Consider the following 23,554-nt stretch of genomic DNA (forward strand, 5'->3'; position numbering starts at 1 on the left):
TATTTTTTGGTACCTTTAAAAGAATCTGCAATTACTTTTTGTAGTATTTTTATAAAAACTTCTTAAAATTTTTGTCAGGTGAATTTAATATCTTGTTCATGTTGCTATTGGCACATATAGAATGTGTTTTTTCACTCAAGTTGTGATTTTCCTAGTGGTTGGTATGATTAGTGATTTTCATTATATCCTACATTTTAGATATTATGTAATTCTCATTATTGTTCAATCTCTCTCTCTCTCTTTTTTCAATCAGCCAGTTCTCCTAATTAGCTGTAGTTTAGTCTTGGTGAGTGTGTATGCTCATCTTCTTATTGTCTCATATCCCACGTACACACACATATTTCCAGCAAAGTGTAATGCTAAAACACTTGATTGTTGTGTGTGAGGGGTAAAAGGTCATCTTCCCTCTTAGGCCCATTGACACTTTCTCAGCAAAAGTAAGGCACCAACTCACACCACTTTGTTGCCTCCAATTGGGGGTATGAGTTAGTTCCCTCAAGGTGAAACTTGAGGAAGAACTAGCCCCATCACACACTTTCTTATTTATTGTCATTGATATGCAGTGAGAGTGGATGTTCATTTGGGCTTATTGATACCAGAGGGTACTTTACATGGTGGTAGAGTGTAGAGAAATGGTGGCTAACCTTTTCTCACACTGTCTTATTAAGTCTTATTGCTGTATGATGGGGGTAGGTGTTCAGCTTGCTGATAAATTCCATGGACACTTGCTGAGGTGTATAGCACCATTGCATCACCTGCTTCCCCCTGGTAAGTCATGGATGTTCAGCTCCATGCTCAGTCCTCCCCACACAGACAAAGTAATTGATATGCCCTGTATAATTCCACCAGATGGAGAATGGAAGACTAGCATGGTAATACAACCCTTCCAGGGAATCAAAGTATCACCACCTGTTCTGTGGTGCAGGAAACACTGATGAAACAGAAAAGGGGGTGAGGGGTCCACAGTCTTTTTTCATTAGTATTTGGCTGGAGTAGGGTAGGTATTGACAAAAATATTATTAGTAGATCCTTTGATTTTGAGAGCAAAATTCATGGAAGCTTTTTTTTTTAAGATTTTTTTATTTATTTGTCAGAGAGAAAGGGAGAGCGAGCGAGCACAGGCGGACAGAATGGCAGGCAGAGGCAGAGGGAGAAACAGGCTCCCCGCCAAGCAAGGAGCCCAATGTGGGACTCGATCCCAGGACGCTGGGATCATGACTGGAGCCGAAGGCAGCTGCTTAACCAACTGAGCCACCCAGGCGTCCCCATGGAAGCTTTTTTTAAAAGATTTTATTTACTCATTTGACAGAGAGAGGAACAGTGAGAGAGGGAACACAGGAGGGAAAACCGGAAAAGGAGAAGCAAGCTCCCTGATATATATATATATCACATCTCCTTTGCCCATTCATTAGTCGATGGACCTTTGGGCTCTTTCTATTTTTAGCTATTGATAATTCTGCTATAAACATCATGGTACTGGTTAAATCCAATTTGGGTAATTTATTACTATGAACTAAGCACTATAGGTTTCACATTTGTCTTTAATTAAAATGCACAGAAAAAGTCATTTAAAATTGTTAATAGACAGGTTCACTGGGTAAAATAAAGAATGGGAAGAGAAAATGTTATTATACTGTAAGGCTTGTCTCTTCAATTTTCACATTCTCTGAAATAAAATTAAGACACAATTTGATAAGTTTGACAACTGTCCAAACTTGAACAGTACACACATTTCATACATATTTTCTTTCAGTATTGTACCTACTATATAAAGATTATTCTGATTCTTATTTTGTTGACCAAATTTCTTTTTTTTTAATTTAATTTCAATTAGCCACATACAGTACATCATAAGTCAAGTGGGAGGTAATTGTTCTGCACAAACATGTCATCTCTTTCTACAAAAATAGATTTGGTCAGGCTTTTGTCTTCTCCTTTTAATTGAAAAACAAAAACTTTGTAATGATCAAACTGTAAACCGTATATTAAAAAATTTATAATGCATGCACCCATTCAAATCTGTATTTTTGTGTTGTTTGGGTAAATAGTAGGGTAAGTCCTGGATCATAGGGTAGTTCTATTTTTAACTTTTTGAAGAACCTCCATCCTGTTTTCAACAGTGGTTGCACCAGTTTGTATTCCCAACAGTGTAAGAGAGTTCTCCTATCTCCACATCCTTGCCAACATCTGTTATTTCCTGTATTTTTATTATTTTATTTTTTCAGCTTTCCAAGATTCATTATTTATGCACTACACCCAGTGTCCCATGCAATACGTGCCCTCCTTAATACCCACCACAAAGCTTACCCATCTTCCCACCCCCTCTCTTCCAAAATGCTCAGTTTGTTTCTCAGAGTCCATAGTGTCTTATGCTTCATCTACCCCTCCTATTTACCCAAAATCACTTTTCCTTTGCTTATCCTAATATCCTCCATGTTATTCTTTATGCTCCACATGTAAGTGAAACCATATGATAATTGACTTTCTCTGCTTTACTTATTTCACTCAGCATAAGCTCCTCCAGTCCCATCCATGCTGATACAAAAGTTGGGTATTCATCTTTTCTGATGGAAGCATAATATTCCATTGTACATATGGGACATATCTTCTTCACCCATTCATCTGTTGAAGGGCATCTTGACTCTTTTCACATTTTGGCTATCATGGACATTACTGCTATGAACATATGACCCTTCTTTTCACTACATCTCTATCTTTGAGGTAAATACCCAGTAATGAAAATGCAGGGTCAAAGAGTAGCTCCACTTTAAATTTTTTGAGGACTCTCCACGCTGTTTTCCAAAGTGGCTGCACCAACTTGCATTTCCACCAACAGTGTAAGAGGGTTCCCCTTTCTCCACATGCTCTCTAACACTTGTTGTTTCTTGTCTTGTTTATTTTGGCCATTCTAACTGGTGTAAGGTGCTATCTCAGTGTGGTTTTAATTTGAATATCCTTGATGGCCAATGATGATGAACATTCTTTCATGTGTCTGTTAGCCATTTGTATGTCTTCTTTGGAGAAGTGTCTGTTCATGTCTTCTGCCCATTTTTTGACGTGATTATCTGTTTTTTCGATCAAAATCCCACTGGCATTTTTCAAAGTGCTGGAACAAACAATCATAAACTTTGTATGGAATGAGAAAAGTCCCCCAGATCGCTAGGGAAATGTTGAAAAAGAAAGACAAAGCTGGGGACATCACATTGCCTGATTTCAACCTTTACTATAAAGCTGTGATCACCAAGACAGCATGGTACCGGCCCCAACACACACACATAGACCAATGGAACAGAGTAGAAAGCCCAGATATGGACCCTCAACTCTATGGTCAAATAATCTTCAAAAAAGCAGGGGAAAAAATAACCAGTGGAAAAAAAAGACAGTCTCTTCAATAAATGGTTCTGGGAAAATTGGACAGCTATGTTTACAAGAATGAAATTCGACCATTCTCTTACATCATTCACAAAGATAAACTCAAAATGGATGAAACACCTCAATGTGAGGCAGGAATCTATTAGAATCATAGAGGAGAACATAGCCAGTAACCTCTTTGATATCGGCCACAACAACTTCTTTCAAGACATGTTTCCAAAGGCAAAAGAGACAAAAGTGAAAATGAACTTTTTGGACTTCTTCAAGATAAAAAAAAAACTTCTGCACTGAAAAGGAAATAGTTAACAAAACAAAGAGGCAACCATGAAATGGAAGAAGATATTCTCAAATGACACTAGAGACAAAGGGCTGATATCCATGATCTATAAAAAGCTCCTCAATCTCAACACCCAAAAAACAGATAATCATGTCAAAAAATGGGCAGAAGACATGAACAGACACTTCTCTTTCCTGTGTTGTCAATTTTAGCCATCCTGACAAGTGTCAGGTATCTCATTATTTTTTTTTAATTTTCCTAATGATGAATGATGTTGAGCATCTTTTCATGTGTCTGTTAGCCATCTAAATGTCTTCTTTGGAAAAATGTGTGTTCTTCCCATTTCTTAACTGGATTATTTGTTTCTGGAATATTGAGTTTAAGAAGTTCTTTATAGTTATTGGACACTAGCCCTTTATCTGTAATGTCATTTGCAACCATCTTCACCCATAATATAGGTTGTCTTTTAGTTTTGTTGATTGGTTTCTTTGCTGTGCAGAAATTTTTTATCTTGTTGATGTCCCAATAGTTCATTTTTGCTTTTGTTTCCCTTGCATCCTGAGATGTGTCTAGTAAGAAGTTGCTATGGCCAATGTCAAATAGGTTTCTGCCTGTGTTCTGCTCTAAGACTTTAATTGTTTCCTGTCCTACATTCAGGTCTTTCAGCCATTTTGAATTTATTTTTGTTCATGGTGTAAGAGCATGGTCCAGTTTTATTCTTCTGCATCTGGCTGTCCACTGTTCCCAATGCCACTTATTAAAGAGACTGTCTTTTTTTCCATGGGATATTCTTTCCTGCTTTGCTGAAGATTAGCTGACCATAGAGTTAAGGGTTCATTTCTGGACTTTTTTTTTTTTAGATATTATTTATCTGTTTGACAGAGATCACAAGTAGGCAGAGAGGCAGGCAGAGAGAGAGTGAGAGAGAGAGGAAGAAGCAGGCTCCCCACTGAGCAGAGAGTCTGATGCAGGGCTCAATCCTGGGACCCTGAGATCACAACCTGAGCCTAAGGCAGAGGCTTTAACCCACTGAGACACCCAGGCGCCCCTGGATATTCTATTCTATTCTATTCTATTCTATTCTATTCTATTCTATTCTATTCTTTCTATTTTACTGATCTATATATCTGTTTTTGTGATAATACCATACAGTCTTTGACTACAGCTTTGCAATATAACTTCAAGTCCAGAATTGTGATATCTCCAGCTTTGGTTTTCAACATTACTTTGGCTATTCAGGGTCTTTTGTTGTTCCATACAAATTTTATATTTATTCTGGCTGTGTCAAAAACGATGGTGTATTTTGATAGGGATTGCATTAAATGTGTATATTGTTTTTGTAGTATGGATATTTTAACAACATTTGTTCTTCCAATCCATGAGCATGGGAATTCTTCCCATTTCTTTGTTTCCTCTTCAATTACTTTCATAAGTGTTCTGTAGTTTTTAGAGTACAGATCTTTTTCCTATTTCATCAGCCTTATTCCTAGGTAGGTGATGGTTTTTCATGCAATTGTAAATGGGATTGATTCTTTGATTTCTCTTTCTGTTGCTTTATAATTGATGTACAGAATTGCAACTTATTTCTGTTCATTGATTTTACAACCTACAACTTTGTTGAATTTGTGTATCAGTTTCAGTAATTTTTGGTGCTCTTTTGGGTTTTCTACATAGGATATCATGTCATCTACAAGTAGTGAAAGTTTGACGTCTTCCTTGCCAATTTGGATGCCTTTTATTTCTATTTTTTCTCTGCTGAGGCAACTGTTAACTGTAGAGGAAAAAATCTCACTTTTTCTCCATTGGGGATGATTTTGCTGTGGGTCTTTCATATGTGGCCTTTATGATGTTGTATGTTGCAGGTTCCATACCTGCTTTGTCAAGGGTTTGATCAAAAATGGATACTGTATTTTTTCAAATGCTTTTTCTGCATCTATTGACAGGATCATATGATTCTTACCCTTTTTAAATTTTTTTAAAAGATTTTATTTATTTGTTTGATGGAGAGAGAGAGAGCATAAGTAGGGGGAGCTGCAGAGGGAGAGGGAAAAGGAGGGAGGGAGAGGGAGAGAAAGAGAAAGAAGCAGGCTCTCCACTGATCACGGAGCAGGGCTCAATACCAGAATCCTGAAATCATGTTCTGAGCCAAAGGCAGATGCTTAACTGACTGAGCCACCCAGGCACCACAATTTTTTATTTTATTAATGTGGTATATCATGCTGATTGATTTGTGAATATTGAACTAACCTTACAGCCCATGCATAAATCTGAATTGATAATGGTGAATAGTTTTTTTATGTACTGTTGGATTTGATTTGTTAATATCATGTTGAGAATTTTTGCAACCATGTTCATCAAATATGTTGGCCTATAATTCTCCTTTTTAATGTGGTCTTTGTCTGGTTTTGGAATCAAAGTAATGCTGGCCTCATAGAGGAAGTTTGGAAGTTTTCCTTCCATTTCTATTTTTTTGTAACAATTTGAGAAGAATAGTTATTAACTCTTCTTTAAACATCTGATAGAGGGGCGCCTGGTGACTCAGTCAGTTAAGTGTCTATCTTTGGCTCCATTCATGATCCTCAGGTCCTGGAATTGAGCCCAGCATTGGGCTCCCTGCTCAGCAGGGAGCCTACTTCTCCTTCTCCCACTCCCCCTGCTTGTGCTCACTCTCCCTCTCTTTGTTAAATACATACATATATATATACACATAAACACACACATACATACATACATATATACATCTGATAGAATTCCCCCTGGGAAACCATCTGGCCCTGGACTTTTATTTTTTGGGAGATTTTTGATTATTGATTCAATTTCTTTGCTGGTTATTGGTCTGTTCAACTTCTCTATTTCTTCCTGTTTCAATTTTGGTAGTTTTTAGGTTTCTAGGAATTACTCCATTTCTTCCAGATTTCCTATTTTGTTGGCATATAATTTTTCATAATAGTCTCATAACTGTTTCCATTTCAGTGGCATTGGTTGTGTTCTCTCCTCTTTCATTCATGATTTTATTTGTTTGGGTCCTTTCTCTTTTCTTTTTGGTAAGAATGGTGGAAGGGAGGGGTGGGTCAACATTTTTTTTTTAATCTTTCAAAGATCCAGCTCTTAATTTTGTTGATCTGTTCTACTGTTTTTTTTTTTTGCTTGTTTCTTTCTATATCTATAAATATTCTATATTCTATAAATATTTATTATTTAGGCATTAGGCTTTATTTGCTGTCCATTTTCTGGCTCCTTTAAGTATAAGGTTAAGTAGTGTATTTGAGACTTTCTTGCTTCTTGAGGTAGGCCTGTATTTCTACATATTTCCCTCTTAGGATCACCTTTGCTGGACCCCAAAGGGTTTGGGCAGTTGTGTTTTCATTTATTTTCATTTTCTTCCATGAATTTTGTTATTTCTTCTTTTATTTTCTGGTTAACCAATTCATTCTGTAGTTGGATGTTCTTTAAGCTACATGCATTTGGGGTTTTCCCAAATTTTCCCTTGTGGTTGCCTTCAAGTTTTATAGCCATGTGGTCTGATAATATGATGGTATGATCTCAATCTTTTTGTACTTGTTGATTAATGACCCAGTGTGTGATCTGTTCTGTAGAACATTCCATGTGCCCTTGAAAAGAATGTACCATCTTCTGTTTTAAAGGTGAAAAGTTCTGAATATACCTGTTAAGTTCACCTGGTACAGTGTGTCATTTAAAGCTATTATTTCCTTGTTGATTTTCTGTATAGGTGATCTGTCTGTTGCTGTGAGTGGGGTACTAAGTCCCCTCCTATTATTGTATCATTATCAATGTGTGTCTTTGTGTTTGTTATTAAGTGATTTATATATTTGGGTGCTCCCAAATTGGAGTCATAAATATTTATGATTTTTCAATCTTCTTGTTGGACATAGCCCTTTATTATGATACAGTGACCTTCTTGAACTCTTGTTTCAGCCTTTGGTTTAAAATCTAGTTTGTCAGGGCACCTGGGTGGCTCAGTGGGTTGAGCCTCTGCCTTTGGCTCAGGTCATGATCTCAGGGTCCTGGGATCGAGCCCCATATCGGGATCTCTGTTCAGTGGGGAGCCTGCTTCCCCTTCTCTCTCTGCCTGCTGCACTGCTTACTTCTGATCTCTCTCTGTCAAATAAATAAGATCTTAAGAAAAATTTTTAAAAATTAAAAAAATAAAATCTAATTTGTCTGATATGGCTTTCTTTTAATGTCTATTAGAATGACAGATGGTCCTCCATCCCCTCACTTTCAATCTGCAGGTGCCCTTAGGTATAAAATAAGTCTTTTGTAAGTAGCATACAGATGGTTCTTTTTTTTTTTTATCCAATCTGATACTCTGTGTCTTTTGATTGGAGCACACAGTCCATTTGCATTCAGAGTGTTAATTTATTACTTGTAACACCATTGTTTCTGGAGATTTTCTCCACTCCTTTCTAGTCTTTGTTGCTTTTGGTCTTTCTTTCTCATTCAAGGGGTCCCCTTTAATATTTCTTCCATAGCTGTATTAGTGGTCATGAACTCCTTTAGTTTTGTGTCTGGAAAGTTCTTTATCCCTCCTATTTTGAGTGACAGCCTGCTGAATAAAGTACTTTGGGCTGCATATTTTCCCCCTTCAGCTCTTTAACAAAATCCAGCATCCGTTCCTGATTAAAATGCTTCAAAGTATGGGAATAGAGGTAACATTCCTGAACTTCATCAAATCTATCTATGAAAGACCCACAGCAAATAGCATCCTGAATGGGAAAAAGCTTGCAGCCTTCCCGTTGAGATCAGGAACACGACAAGGATGCCCACTCTCACCACTCTTGTTCAACATAGTATTAGAAGTCCTAGCAACAGCAATCAGACAGCAAAGAGAAATAAAAGGTCTCCAAATTGGCAACGAAGAAGTCAAACTCTCTCGCTTCACAGATGACATGATTCTTTACATGGAAAACCCAAAAGACTCCACCCCCAAACTACTAGAACTCACTCAGCAATTCAGTAATGTGGCAGGATACAAAGTCAATGTACAGAAATCAGTGGCTTTCTTATACACTAACAATGAAAATACAGAAAGGGAAATTAGAGAATCGATTCCATTTACTATAGCACCAAGAACCATAACATACCTGGGAATGACCCTAACCAAAGAGGTAAAGGATCTGTACTCGAGGAACTACAGAACACTCAAGAAAGAAATTGAAAAAGACACAAAAAGCTGGAAGACCATTCCATGCTCTTGGATCGGAAGAATAAACATTGTTAAAATGTCTATACTGCCTAGAGCCATCTGTACTTTTAATGCCATTCCGATCAAAATTCCACTGGTATTTTTCAAAGAGCTGGAGCAAATAATCCAGAAATTTATATGGAACCAGAGGAGACCCCGAATTGCTAAGGAAATGTTGAAAAACAAAAATAAAACTGGGGGCATCACATTACCTGATTTCAAGCTTTACTACAAAGCTGTGATCAGCAAGACAGCATGGTACTGGCATAAAAACAGACACATGGACCAGTGGAACAGAGTAGAGAGCCCAGATATGGACCCTCAACTCTATGGTCAAATAATCTTCAACAAAACAGGAAAAAATATACAGCGGAAAAAAGACAGTCTCTTCAATAAATGGGGCTGGGAAAACTGGACAGCTATATGTAGAAGAATGAAACTCAACCATTCTCTTACACCGTACACAAAGATAAACTTGAAATGGATAAAAGACCTCAATGTGAGACAGGAATCCATCAGAATCCTAGAGGAGAATATAGGCAGAAATCTCTTTGATATCAGCCGCAGCAATTTTTTTCAAGATATGTCTCCAAAAGCAAAGGAAACAGAAGCGAAAATGAACTTTTGGGACTTCATCAAAATCAAAAGCTTCTGCATAGCAAAGGAAACAGTCAACAAAACAAAGAGGCAACCCTTCAGCTCTTTGGATATATTGTGTCACTTTCTTCTAGCCTAAGAGGATTCTGTGGAGAAATCTCTTGTGAACCTGATTTATCTTCCGTTGTGGGTTAGGGATTTCTTTCCCCTTGCTGCTTTTAGGAGTCTTTCTTATCCCTGTATTTTAAAATTTTTACTATAATATATATTGTTGTTGGCTGGCTTTTGTTGAATTTAGTGGGAGCTCTCTATGCCTCCTGAATATGGATCTCTGTTTCCTTCCCCAGTTGAGGGGACTTTTTCAGCTATAACTTGCTCAAATAAAACTTCTACCCCCCTTCTTCTCTCTTCTTCTGGGACTCTTATGATATAAATGTTATTACAATTTATGGGGTCACTGAGCTCCTTAAGTCTACATTCATGATCCAATACTTTCCTTTCCCTCTTCTTTCAGCTTCATTATTTCCATAATATTGTCTTCTATAATACTGATTCATTCCTCTACTTCATCAATTCTCATGGTCATTACCACCAGTTAATTTTCCATCTCTGTTATATAATTTTATTTTTATTTCAGCCTGACCATTTTTTAGTTCCTTCATCTCTGTACTAAGTGATTCTCTAGGGTCTTCTATATTTTTCTCAAGCCCAGCTTGTATCCTTATGATTGCTCCTTTGAATCCTGGTTCAGGCATATTACTTCCATCTGTCTTTTTTAGTTTTGCTGCTTTTTAATTTTTATTTATTTATTTATTATTTTCAAAACATATATATTTTTTTAAGATTTTTTTAAATTTCTTTTCAGTGTAACAAAATTCATTGTTTATGCACCACACCCAGTGCTCCATGCAATATGTGCCCTCCATAATACCCACCACCTGGCTCCCCCAACCTCCCACCCCCCGCCCCTTCAAAACCCTCAGATTGTTTTTCAGAGTCCATAGTCTCTCATGGTTCATCTCACCTTCCAATTTCCCTCAACTCCCTTTTCCTCTCCATCACCCTATGTTCTCCATGTTATTTTTTTATGCTCCACAAATAAGTGAAACCATATGATAATTTATTTTTTTAATTTCTTTTCAGTGTTCAAGAATTCATTGTTTATGCACCACACCCAGTGTTCCATGCAATATGTGCCCTCCATACTACCCACCACCAGGCTCACCAAACCTCCATTACCCTACCCTCAAAAACCCTCAGTTTGCTTCTCAGAGTCTGAGAAACTTCCATCTGTTTTTATTAGATTCCTGGCCATGACCTCTTATGTTCTTTCTTTTGGGGTAAATTCCTCTGTCTTGATGCTTTGTCTTGATTAGTGTTTTGTGTCTGTGTGTGTTAGGAAAGCCTGTTGTATTTTCTGTTCCTAAGAGTAAGAGCTATATTACAATGATGTCCTATACTGTCCAAGGCCTGGCATTTCAGGAAGTCTTTCAGAGTGTGCACTCTGCTGTTGTATTTTGGCTACTCTTTCCCACAGGTCAATTGTCTGCAGAGTTTCTTCTTCCCTGCATGGAGAATGTTTGGATCTTGTCCAATGTGTGGTGCTTTAACTTGGTGTTAAACTTTGGTCTGCTTGTTCAAATAAATCTGATCATATTTTCACTGGAGTTGAAGATTTGTAGCACCCTGTGATCAGTAGGCTTTGTGCATGCCACTGGTTGGGAGTGATTGTGCTGGTCTTCTGGGGAAGGGACCTGTTGTGCTGGTTCCCAGGTTGAATTGTTCTAGTAGAGATGCACAACAGGGCACAGTGGAGTGGGGCTTCTTCCATTGCAACTCCAGCCTCTATTGGGTAGGAAGCTCTGTGTTGCTCACTGAAATCTGTCCTTGTTGAGAGGTAGGGGGAAAATGGCGTAGCCCTGCTCTCCTCCTAAGAGAGGAGAGTTCCTTCCCATGGCCATTCAGGAAACCCTAACAGAAGATTGAACAATATGCCCTTGTGTCCCTGGCTTCCATCTAATCCTTACCTTCACCTTGTATGTCTGAGCCTCTGTCTGCCTGGGGCACAGTACTCCTGTGTTTTATCTCAGGCATGTGGTTGGGTTTAAAAACACCAAATTTTAGGGATCTGGTGCAGTGCAGACCCATGCTGATCCTTTGGGGAAGGGTGTTTCTTCACTATAGCTAGTGCCAGTTTGTCACAGAAAAGCAGTAACGTGACTGGCAAATACTCAGAATTTATGGTAAAGCACAGTCAAAAGCTGACTTCCAGGTTAGCTGCCTTCAAAAGGTACCTCTGCTTCTATCCTAATTAATGTGGCCAGTCATTGTTGAGAAGCAGCATCACCTCTCCCAAATGCATTCCAAGAAAGGGAGCTGTTTCTTCTGGTGCAACCCAGGAGATACTCAGACCATGCTGTCCACTCCCAGGACTCTGCCCTTCTTCTCCACACGAGCACTGTTAAGTCCATCAGGCATTACCTCAAGAATGGCTAGGACTTCTTAAAATTCAGACTTTGAGCGCCACTGCTTTTAAAAACTTGGGAGTCTTCTCCTTTTCCCAGTCAATGGTTTTGGGGAAGAGTTTTTCTTGTGCAAACCTCTCTGTGCTGCTTTGTCTCTTTCTCTCTCTTCTTTCTCTGTAATTGGAGTTCCCTCTCCTCCACTGCATCTGTGATTCTTTTCTCCTCCAAATCAACTCATCACAGGTCCTACCTTCTACAGTGTGGCCCTCTTGCTCCCTCTAAATGTTCAGTGTGTTCTCCCAGTCCACAGATCTGTTTCTTGGGTGTTCAGAGTAATTTGACATTTATCTAGCTGTGTCAAGGGTTGAGGCAAGCATAGAGTCCCCCTACTACTCTGCCATGTTAATTCCCAATTCTATATTAGTTTATTCAAGAACTTCCAAGCTACTTTCCACAGGGGCTGCATTATTTTACATTCTCACCCATAATGGATGAAAGTTCAAATTTCTCCACATCTTCACGAACAATGTTTGTTATTTTCCATTTGTCCATTATACCCACCTCGTGGGTGTATGATCTTGTGGTTTTGATTTACATTTCCCTAATGAATAATGATGGTGAACATCTATTCATGTGATTGTCGGCCATTTTTATATCTTATTTGGAGAAATCTCTATTTAAGTACTCTGTTATTCAATTGAGTTGTCTTCATTTTAGAATTGTTTTTCTTAAAGATTTTATTTAGTTTGTCAGAGAAAGAGAGCATAAGCAGGGGGAGCAATAGGCAGAGGGAGAAGCAGGCATTCTGTTGAGCAGGGAGCCTGATGCAGACCTCAAACCTAGGATGGCAGGATCAGACCTGAGCCAAAGGCAGATGCTTAACTGACTGAGCCACCTAGGCATCCCTTCACTGTAGAATTGTTAAGAGTTACTTAAATAGGGGCGCCTGGATGGCTCAGTCAGTTAAATGTCTGCCTCAGCACAGGTCATGATCCCGGGGTCCTGGGATCAAGTTCCATCTGCATCAGGCTCCCTGCTCGTGAGGAGCCTGTTTCTCCCTCTCCTTCTGCCTGCTGCTCCCCCTACTCATGCTCTTTCCCCTTTTCTGTGAAATAAATAAATAAAATCTTTTTTTTTATTAATTTTTTTATTTTCTTCAGCATAACAGTATTCATTATTTTTGCACCACACCCAGTGCTCCATGCAATCCGTGCCCTCTACAATACCCACCACCTGGTGCCCCCAACCTCCCACCCCCCACCCCTTCAAAATTCTCAGATCGTTTTTCAGAGTCCATAGTCTCTCATGGTTCACCTCCCCTTCCAATTTCCCTCAACTCCCTTCTCCTCTCCATCTCCCCTTGTCCTCCAAGCTGTTATGCTCCACAAATAAGTGAAACCATATGATAATTGACTCTCTCTGCTTGACTTATTTCACTCAGCATAATCTCTTCCAGTCCCGTCCATGTTGCTACAAAACTTGGGGATTCATCCTTTCTTTCTTTTTTTTTTTTTACAGCTTTATAAACATATATTTTTATCCCCAGGGGTACAGGTCTGCGAATCGCCAGGTTTACACACTTCACAACACTCACCATAGCACATACCCTCCCCAATATCCATAACCCCACCCCCTCTCCCAACCCCCTCCCCCCATCAACCCTCAGTTTGTTTTGTGAGATTAAGAGTCACTTATGGTTTGTCTCCCTCCCAATCCCATCTTGTTTCATTTACTCTTCTCCTACCCCCTCGAAACCCCATGTTGCATCTCCTCTCCCTCATATCAGGGAGATCATATGATAGTTGTCTTTCTCCGATTGACTTATTTCGCTAAGCATGATACCCTCTAGTTCCATCCACGTCGTCGCAAATGGCAAGATTTCATTTCTTTTGATGGCTGCATAGTATTCCATTGTGTATATATACCACATCTTCTTTATCCATTCGTCTGTAGATGGACATCTAGGTTCTTTCCATAGTTTGGCTATTGTAGACATTGCTGCTATAAACATTCGGGTGCACGTGCCCCTTCGGATCACTACGTTTGTATCTTTAGGGTAAATACCCAGCAGTGCAATTGCTGGGTCATAGGGTAGTTCTATTTTCAACATTTTGAGGAACCTCCATGCTGTTTTCCAGAGTGGTTGCACCAGCTTGCATTCCCACCAACAGTGTAGGAGGGTTCCCCTTTCTCCGCATCCTCGCCAGCATCTGTCATTTCCTGACTTGTTCATTTTAGCCATTCTGACTGGTGTGAGGTGATATCTCATGTTGGTTTTGATTTGTATTTCCCTGATGCCAAGTGATATGGAGCACTTTTTCATGTGTCTGTTGGCCATCTGGATGTCTTCTTTGCAGAAATGTCTGTTCATGTCCTCTGCCCATTTCTTGATTGGATTATTTGTTCTTTGGGTGTTGAGTTTGCTAAGTTCTTTATAGATTTTGGACACTAGCCCTTTATCTGATATGTCATTTGCAAATATCTTCTCCCATTCTGTCAGTTGTCTTTTGGTTTTGTTCACTGTTTCCTTTGCTGTGCAAAAGCTTTTGATCTTGATAAAATCCCAAAAGTTCATTTTTGCCCTTGCTTCCCTTGCCTTTGGTGATGTTCCTAGGAAGATGTTGCTGCAGCTGAGGTCGAAGAGGTTGCTGCCTGTGTTCTCCTCGAGGATTTTGATGGATTCCTTTCTCACATTGAGATCCTTCATCCATTTTGAGTCTATTTTCGTGTATGGTGTAAGGAAATGATCCAATTTCATTTTTCTGCATGTGGCTGTCCAATTTTCCCAACACCATTTGTTGAAGAGGCTGTCTTTGTTCCATTGGACATTCTTTCCTGCTTTGTCGAAGATGAGTTGACCATAGAGTTGAGGGTCCATTTCTGGGCTCTCTATTCTGTTCCATTGATCTATGTGTCTGTTTTTGTGCCAGTACCATGCTGTCTTGATGATGACAGCTTTGTATTAGAGCTTGAAGTCCGGAATTGTGATGCCACCAACTTTGGCTTTCTTTTTCAATATTCCTTTGGCTATTCGAGGTCTTTTCTGGTTCCATATAAATTTTAGGATTATTTGTTCCATTTCTTTGAAAAAAATGGATGGTACTTTGATAGGAATTGCATTAAATGTGTAGATTGCTTTAGGTAGCATAGACATTTTCACAATATTTATTCTTCCAATCCAGGAGCATGGAACATTTTTCCATTTCTTTGTGTCTTCCTCAATTTCTTTCATGAGTACTTTATAGTTTTCTGAGTATAGATTCTTAGTCTCTTTGGTTAGGTTTATTCCTAGGTATCTTATAGTTTTGGGTGCAATTGTAAATGGGATGGACTCCTTAATTTCTCTTTCTTCTGTCTTGTTGTTGGTGTAGAGAAATGCAACTGATTTCTGTGCATTGATTTTATATCCTGACACTTTACTGAATTCCTGTACAAGTTCTAACAGTTTTGGAGTGGAGTCTTTTGGGTTTTCCACATAGAGTATCATATCATCTGCGAAGAGTGATAGTTTGACTTCTTCTTTGCCGATTTGGATGCCTTTAATTTCCTTTTGTTGTCTGATTGCTGAGGCTAGGACTTCTAGTACTATGTTGAATAGCAGTGGTGATAACGGACATCCCTGCTGTGTTCCTGACCTTAGCGGAAAAGCTTTCAGTTTTTCTCCATTGAGAATGATATTTGCGGTGGGTTTTTCATAGATGGCTTTGATAATATTGAGGTATGTGCCGTCTATCCCTACACTTTGAAGAGTTTTGATCAGGAAGGGATGCTGTACTTTGTCAAATGCTTTTTCGGCATCTATGGAGAGTATCATATGGTTCTTGTTCTTTCTTTTTTTAATGTGTTGTATCACATTGATTGATTTGCGGATGTTGAACCAGCCTTGCAGCCCTGGAATAAATCCCACTTGGTCGTGGTGAATAATCCTTTTAACGTACTGTTGAATCCTATTGGCTAGTATTTTGGCGAGAATTTTTGCATCTGTGTTCATCAAGGATATTGGTCTGTAGTTCTCTTTTTTGTTGGGATCCTTGTCTGGTTTTGGGATCAAGGTGATGTTGGCCTCATAAAATGAGTTTGGAAGTTTTCCTTCTATTTCTATTTTTTGGAACAGTTTCAGGAGAATAGGAATTAGTTCTTCTTTAAATGTTTGGTAGAATTCCCCCGGGAAGCCATCTGGCCCTGGGCTTTTGTTTGTTTGGAGATTTTTGATGACTGTTTCAATCTCCTTACTGGTTATGGGTCTGTTCAGGCTTTCTATTTCTTCCTGGTTCAGTTGTGGTAGTTTATATGTCTCTAGGAATGCATCCATTTCTTCCAGATTGTCAAATTTGTTGGCGTAGAGTTGCTCATAGTATGTTCTTATAATTGTCTGTATTTCTTTGGTGTTCGTTGTGATCTCTCCTCTTTCATTCATGATTTTATTTATTTGGGTCCTTTCTCTTTTCTTTTTGATAAGTCTGGCCAGGGGTTTATCAATCTTATTAATTCCTTCAAAGAACCAGCTCCTAGTTTCGTTGATTTGTTCTATTGTTTTTTGGGTTTCTATTTCATTGATTTCTGCTCTGATCTTTATGGTTTCTCTTCTCCTGTTGGGTTTAGGGTTTCTTTCTTGTTCTTTCTCCAGCTCCTTTAGGTGTAGGGTTAGGTTGTGTACCTGAGACCTTTCTTGTTTCTTGAGAAAGGCTTGTACCGCTATATATTTTCCTCTCAGGACTGCCTTTGTTGTGTCCCACAGATTCTGAACCGTTGTGTTTTCATTATCATTTGTTTCCATGAATTTTTTCAATTCTTCTTTAATTTCCTGGTTGACCCATTCATTCTTTAGAAGCATGCTGTTTAGTCTCCATGTATTTGGGTTCTTTCCAAATTTCCTCTTGTGATTGAGTTCTAGCTTTAGAGCATTGTGGTCTGAAAATATGCAGGGAATGATCCCAATCTTTTGATACCGGTTGAGACTTGATTTTGGACCAAGAATGTGATCTATTCTGGAGAATGTTCCATGTGCACTAGAGAAGAATGTGTATTCTGTTGCTTTGGGATGAAATGTTCTGAATATATCTGTGATGTCCATCTGGTCCAGTGTGTCATTTAAGGCCTTGATTTCCTTGTTGATCTTTTGCTTGGATGATCTGTCCATTTCAGTGAGGGGAGTGTTAAAATCCCCTACTATTATTGTATTCTTGTCGATGTGTTTCTTTGATTTTGTTATTAATTGGTTTATATAGTTGGCTGCTCCCACGTTAGGGGCATAGATATTTAAAATTGTTAGATCTTCTTGTTGGACAGTTCCTTTGAGTATGATATAGTGTCCTTCCTCGTCTCTTATTATAGTCTTTGGCTTAAAATCTAATTGATCTGATATAAGGATTGCCACTCCTGCTTTCTTCTGATGTCCATTAGCATGGTAAATTCTTTTCCACCCCCTCACTTTAAACCTGGAGTGTCTTCGGGTTTAAGATGAGTTTCTTGTAGGCAACATATAGATGGGTTTTGGTTTTTTTTTATCCATTCTGATACCCTGTGTCTTTTGATTGGGGCATTTAGCCCATTAACATTCAGGGTAAGTATTGAGAGATATGAATTTAGTGCCATTGTATTGCCTGTAAGGTGACTGTTATTGTATATTGTCTCTGTTTCTTTCTGATCTACTACTGTTAGGGTCTCTCTTTGCTTAGAGGACCCCTTTCAATATTTCCTGTAGAGCTGGTTTGGTATTTGCAAATTCTTTCAGCTTTTGTTTGTCCTGGAAGCTTTTAATCTCTCCTTCTATTTTCAATGATAGCCTAGCTGGATATAGTATTCTTGGCTGCATGTTTTTCTCATTTAGTACTCTGAATATATCATGCCAGCTCTTTCTGGCCTGCCAGGTCTCTGTGGATAAGTCTGCTGCCAATCTAATATTTTTACCATTGTACGTTACAGACTTCTTTTCCCGGGCTGCTTTCAGGATCTTTTCTTTGTCACTAAGACTTGTCAATTTTACTATTAGGTGACGGGGTGTGGACCTATTCTTATTGATTTTGAGGGGGGTCCTCTGAACCTCCTGGATTTTGATGCTTGTTCCCTTTGCCATATTGGGGAAATTCTCTCCAATAATTCTCTCCAATATACCTTCTGCTCCCCTCTCTGTTTCCTCTTCTTCTGGAATCCCAATTATTCTAATGTTGTTTCGTCTTATGGTGTCACTTATCTCTCGAATTCTCCCCTCGTGGTCCAGTAGCTGTTTGTCCCTCTTTTGCTCAGCTTCTTTATTCTCTGTCATTTGGTCTTCTATATCGCTAATTCTTTCTTCTGCCTCATTTATCCTAGCAGTCAGAGCCTCCATTTTTGATTGCACCTCATTAATAGCTTTTTTTATTTCAACTTGGTTCGATTTTAGTTCTTTTATTTCTCCAGAAAGGGCTTTTATATCTCCCGAGAGGGTTGCTTTAATATCTTCCATGCCTTTTTCAAGCCCGGCTAGAACCTTGAGAATCGTCATTCTGAACTCTATATCTGACATATTACCAATGTCTGTATTGATTAGGTCCCTAGCCTTTGGTACTGCCTCTTGTTTTTTTTTTTTTTGTTGTGAATTTTTCCGCCTTGTCATTTTGTCCAGATAAGAGTTTATGAAGGAGCAAGTAAAATACTAAAAGTGTGGCAACAACCCCAAGAAAATATGCTTTAGCCAAATCAGAAGAGATCCCGAATTGTGAGGGGGGAGAAAGGGGATAAAAAGGGGTTCAGAAAGAAAGAAAAAAAAAAAAAAAAAGAAGAAACTATTAAAAAAAAAGAAAGCCGGTAAAGAAAAAATATAAAAAGAGGAAAAAAATATATATATATTAGATAAACTATTTAAAAAACGTTAAAAAAAGAAAACGGTAAAAGTTAAAAAAAAATTTAGCAAAAGAAGAGAAAAAGAAAAAAAAATTGAAAAAGAAAAAAAAAATTAAATTAACTGCAAGGCTAAAAAATCATGGGGAGAAAGCCATGAGTTCCGTGCTTTGCTTCTTCTCCTCTGGAATTCCGCCGCTCTCCTTGGTAGGTGAACTTGGTCCTGGCTGGGTTTCCCGTTGATCTTCTGGGGGAGGGGCCTGTTGTAGTGATTCTCAAGCGTCTTTGCCCCAGGCGGAGTTGCACCGCCCTTACCCGGGGCCGCGCTGAGTCATCCGCTCGGGTTTGCTTTCGGGAGCTTTTGTTCCCTGAGCGCTTTCCGTAAAGTTCCGGAGGACGGGAATAAAGATGGCGGCCTCCCGGTCTCTGGCCCGGAGGAGCCAAGAGCCCGGGGCCCCACTCCTCAGTGCGCCCTCAGAGAACAGCGCCCAATGACTCCCGCCACCCTGGCCTCTGGCCACGCTCCGAGCTGACCAAGTCTGCGACCGGTTCACGGCAACCCCGAGCTGAGAGTCACCCCTCGGCTCTGTCTCTGCAGCCAGCTTCCCTGCTCCAAGACCGGTAAGCTCTGCGACACTGAGACACCCCCGATCCTTCTGCGACCCTGCGGGACCTGAGGCCGCGCTGACCCCGCCTGGGCTTCACCCCAGTTAAGCCTCTGGAGCGATGTCCCTCAGCGGAATACACTTTTAAAAGTCCTGATTTTGCTCCATTTGTCTGCCACTCACCGGGAGCCGGCCCCTCCCCCCGCGGTCTATCTTCCCGTCGCTTTGGATTCACTTCTCCGCCAGTCCTACCTCGCAGAAAGTGGTTGATTTTCTGTTTCTGGAATTGCTGTTCTTCTTCTCTTCAATCTCCCGTTGGATTTGTAGGTGTTTGCAATCTTTAGATAAGCTATTTAGCTGATGTCCCGCTACCCGAAGTAGTCTCAGCCTGCTACTTCTCCGCCATCTTGACTCCTCCTCCGAACCATATCTTTTTTTTAAATTTAATTTAATTTTTTTTTTATTTTCAGCATAACAGTATTTATTGTTTTTGCACCACACCCAGGCTCCATGCAATCCATGCCCTCTCTAATACCCACCACCTGGTTCCCACAACCTCCCACCCCCACCCCTTCAAAACCCTCAGATTGTTTTTCAGAGTCCATAGTCTCTCATGGTTCACCTCCCCTTCCAATTTCCCCCAACTCCCTTCTCCTCTCTAACTCCCCTTGTCCTCCATGCTATTTGTTATGCTCCACAAATAAGTGAAACCATATGATAGTTGACCCTCTCTGCTTGACTTATTTCACTCAGCATAATCTCTTCCAGTCCCGTCCATGCTGCTACACAAGTTGGGTATTCATCTTTTCTGATGGAGGCATAATACTCCATAGTGTATATGGACCACATCTTCCTTATCCATTCGTCCATTGAAGGGCATCTTGGTTCTTTCCACAGTTTGGCGACCGTGGCCATGAACCATATCTTCTTTATCCATTCCTCTGTTGAAGGACATCTTGGCTCCTTCCACAGTTTGGTTATTGAGAACATTGCTGCTATGAATCTTTAACCTATTACATGTCTTTGGATTTAAAGTGCATTTCCTGCAGAATGCATATGGTTAAGTTTATTTATTTGACAGACAGAGATCACAAGTAGGCAAAGAGGCAGGGAGAGAGAGAGGAGGAAGCAGACTCCCTGCTGAGCAGGGATCCCAATGTGGGGCCTGATCCCAGGACCCCAAGACCATGACCTGAGCCAAAGGCAGAGGCTTTAACCCAGTGAGCCACCCAGGCACCCCTATGGTTACCTTTTTTAAAATTGTTTTTTGTAATCTAATCTGATATTCTCTGTCTTTCATTACAGTTTTATATGATTTACATTTAATAAGATTATTGTTATGTCTAACATTAAGTCTAGTATCCTATCATTTTGTTTCTAATTTTCTCAGGTTATTTTCCCCTTTTCTGCTTTTTTTTTTTTTTTTTTTTTAGTTTTGTATTAGTTTCCTATGGCTACTGTAATGGAGTGCTACAAACAGAATAGCTCAAAAGAACAGAAATTCATTGTCTCAGTTTTGGAGGCTAGTCATCTGAAATAAAAATGTCAGCAAAGTCATATTCTCTCTGAAATCTGTAGGAGAGAATCCTTCCTTGTCTCTTCTACTTGTGATGTTTTTCAGGAATCCATGGGATTCTTTGTATTTTAGATGCATTTCTCCAATCTTTGCCTTTATCATCACATGGCCAACTTCTCCATACATGTCTCTGTTTTCTTCTAATAAGGACACTAGCCATATTGAACTCAGCCCCAATTTAATGATTTCACCTTAATTTGATTATATCTGCAAAGATCTTATTTCCAAAAAAGGCCATATTCACAGTTGTCAGGGCTTAGGACTTCAACATATCCTTTTAGGGGACACAATTCAACTCATAATAAATGACCTATATAACTTTATTTTATGTCCATTGTTGGTTTATTAGTTACAACTCTGCTTTATTAATTTAGTGGTTGCTTTAGGATTTATAGTATGCATCTTTACCACAGTCTAATTTCAAGTAATATTATACCTATATAATATCTGTAGAGTTTAAGAACCTGTATAGTTTAAGAATCTTATAATACTATATTCCATTTCTTCTCTCTTGCCTTTAGTCTATAATTTACACAATTTGATTTACGCCTATTTTATAAATCCCACAATATGTCATTTATGTTTGAAAAGTCAGGTATTTTTAGAGATATTTAAATAAGAAAAAAATCTTACTCAAATAGTTACCAGTTTTGATATTCTTCATTTCTTTGTGTATCCATATTCCCACTTGGTATCTACTCCTTCTGCCTGGAAGCTATGTATAATTTTCTTTTTCTTTATCACTGTTTTTGAGCCATTTCATTATTATCTGTTTTGGTATTGTTTTCTTCTTGTACTTAGAATTAAGTGGTATTTTTTGATTCTGTGAACTTAGGGTTTTTTTAAGTCAAATTTGGAAATCTTTGGCTATTATATCTTTAAATACATTTATTTTTAATTTTTCCTTTGCCTTTCCTGTCCTTAGAGAACTCTAATTTACATCCACCCATATTAGGCTGGTTGAAGTTATTTCAGGGTTGTTTTTTATTTTTCTGTTTCATTTTGGATAGTTTCTACTGCTACAACTTCAAGTTTATTAATATTTTATTTTGTAATCTCTGATATGCTGTTTACCACATTCAGTGGATTTTTCATTTCAAACATTATTGTCTTAATCTGTAGAATTTCATTTGAGTCCTTTAAAAATATCGGTCATGTCTTTACTTTTGAACATATGAAATACCATTATAATAAGTGTTTTTATTGTCCTTGTGTGCTAATTCTAACATCATTTTTATACGAATGAAAAATGAGTACTTAAGGGCGCCTGGGTTAAGCCGCTGCCTTCGGCTCAGGTCATGATCTCAGGGTCCTGGGATCGAGTCCTGCATCGGGCTCTCTGCTCAGCAGGGAGCCTGCTTCCCTCTCTCTCTCTCTCTCTCTCTCTCTCTGCCTGCCTCTCTGTCTACTTGTGATCTCTCTCTGTCAAATAAATAAATAAAATCTTTAAAAAAAATGAGTACTTAAAAAAAGATGCTTGATATTATTAGGCATCACAGAAATTTAAATTGAAGCCATGAGATACCACTTGAGTCTGCTATTGTCAAAAAGGCAGATAATAACATATTGATGAGGACATGGAGAAATCAGACATTCATATATCACTGGTGGGAATCTTAAATGGTGCAGCACTTTGGAAAATGACTGGCAGTTCTATTAAAGGCTAAACAGTTATCTTATGATATACAATCCACTCCTAGGTATATATTCCAGGGAAATTAAAGCATATGTCAACCCAAAATATGAACTCTAAAGTTCATAGCAACATTATTCAAAGTAGCGAATTAGTAGAAAACACCTAAATGTCCATTTATTGATGAATGAATAAGCAAGTTGTGGTATATCCATATAATAGACTATTATTCAGTAATAAAAATAAGAACTGACACATGCTACCAGAATAAACCTTGAAAACATTATGCTAAATGAAAGAAGCTAAACAGAAAAGGCCATATATTATAATTCCATCTATATGAAATGTCCAGAATAAGCACATCCATAGGGACAAAAAATAGATAACCTAGGGCTGAGACAGTTAAAAGCTAATGGGGAGTGACAACTAATGAGTACAGAGTTTCTTTTTGAGGTGATAAAAATGTTCTGAAATTGATGTGATGGTGAATGTAAAGCTCTGAACATACTAAAACCCACTGTATATTTTAAATGGGTGAGTTGTATGGTATACTAATTATATCTTAAGAAAACTGTTATAAAAATACTATAGCATAAAAAGCTTAAAATTATCTGTGTTTCTTTTGGTCTTTCACCCTGAGTGCTGCTAGGATTCACCCAGAAATTTATCCCCAAGTAGTCAGCTGACTGTATGTTCAAAGGCAATGCTCTATAAGAAGCAACTAACTATACATACTTCAGTGATTTTATATCCAGTGTACACCAGAAGCTTTGCCAGGGCCGTAATAAATGTTAGTAATGGCTTTTTATTGGTTAAAAAATGGTGTTTTGCTAATTAGTATGATATAAAAATTGGCTTGCATTGGTAAAATTGTGGATATTCAAGATATGTATCCTGACTAAAATACTTTAGAGACCCTCTCCATGGATCAGAAATTATCTGCCTTGCCATGTGGCAAAGCCTCTCTCTGAATCACTTATAATGATTATAATGATTCACACAAA

This window comes from Lutra lutra, chromosome 7 (genome assembly GCF_902655055.1).
Source record: "Lutra lutra chromosome 7, mLutLut1.2, whole genome shotgun sequence".
Classification (NCBI taxonomy): domain Eukaryota; kingdom Metazoa; phylum Chordata; class Mammalia; order Carnivora; family Mustelidae; genus Lutra; species Lutra lutra.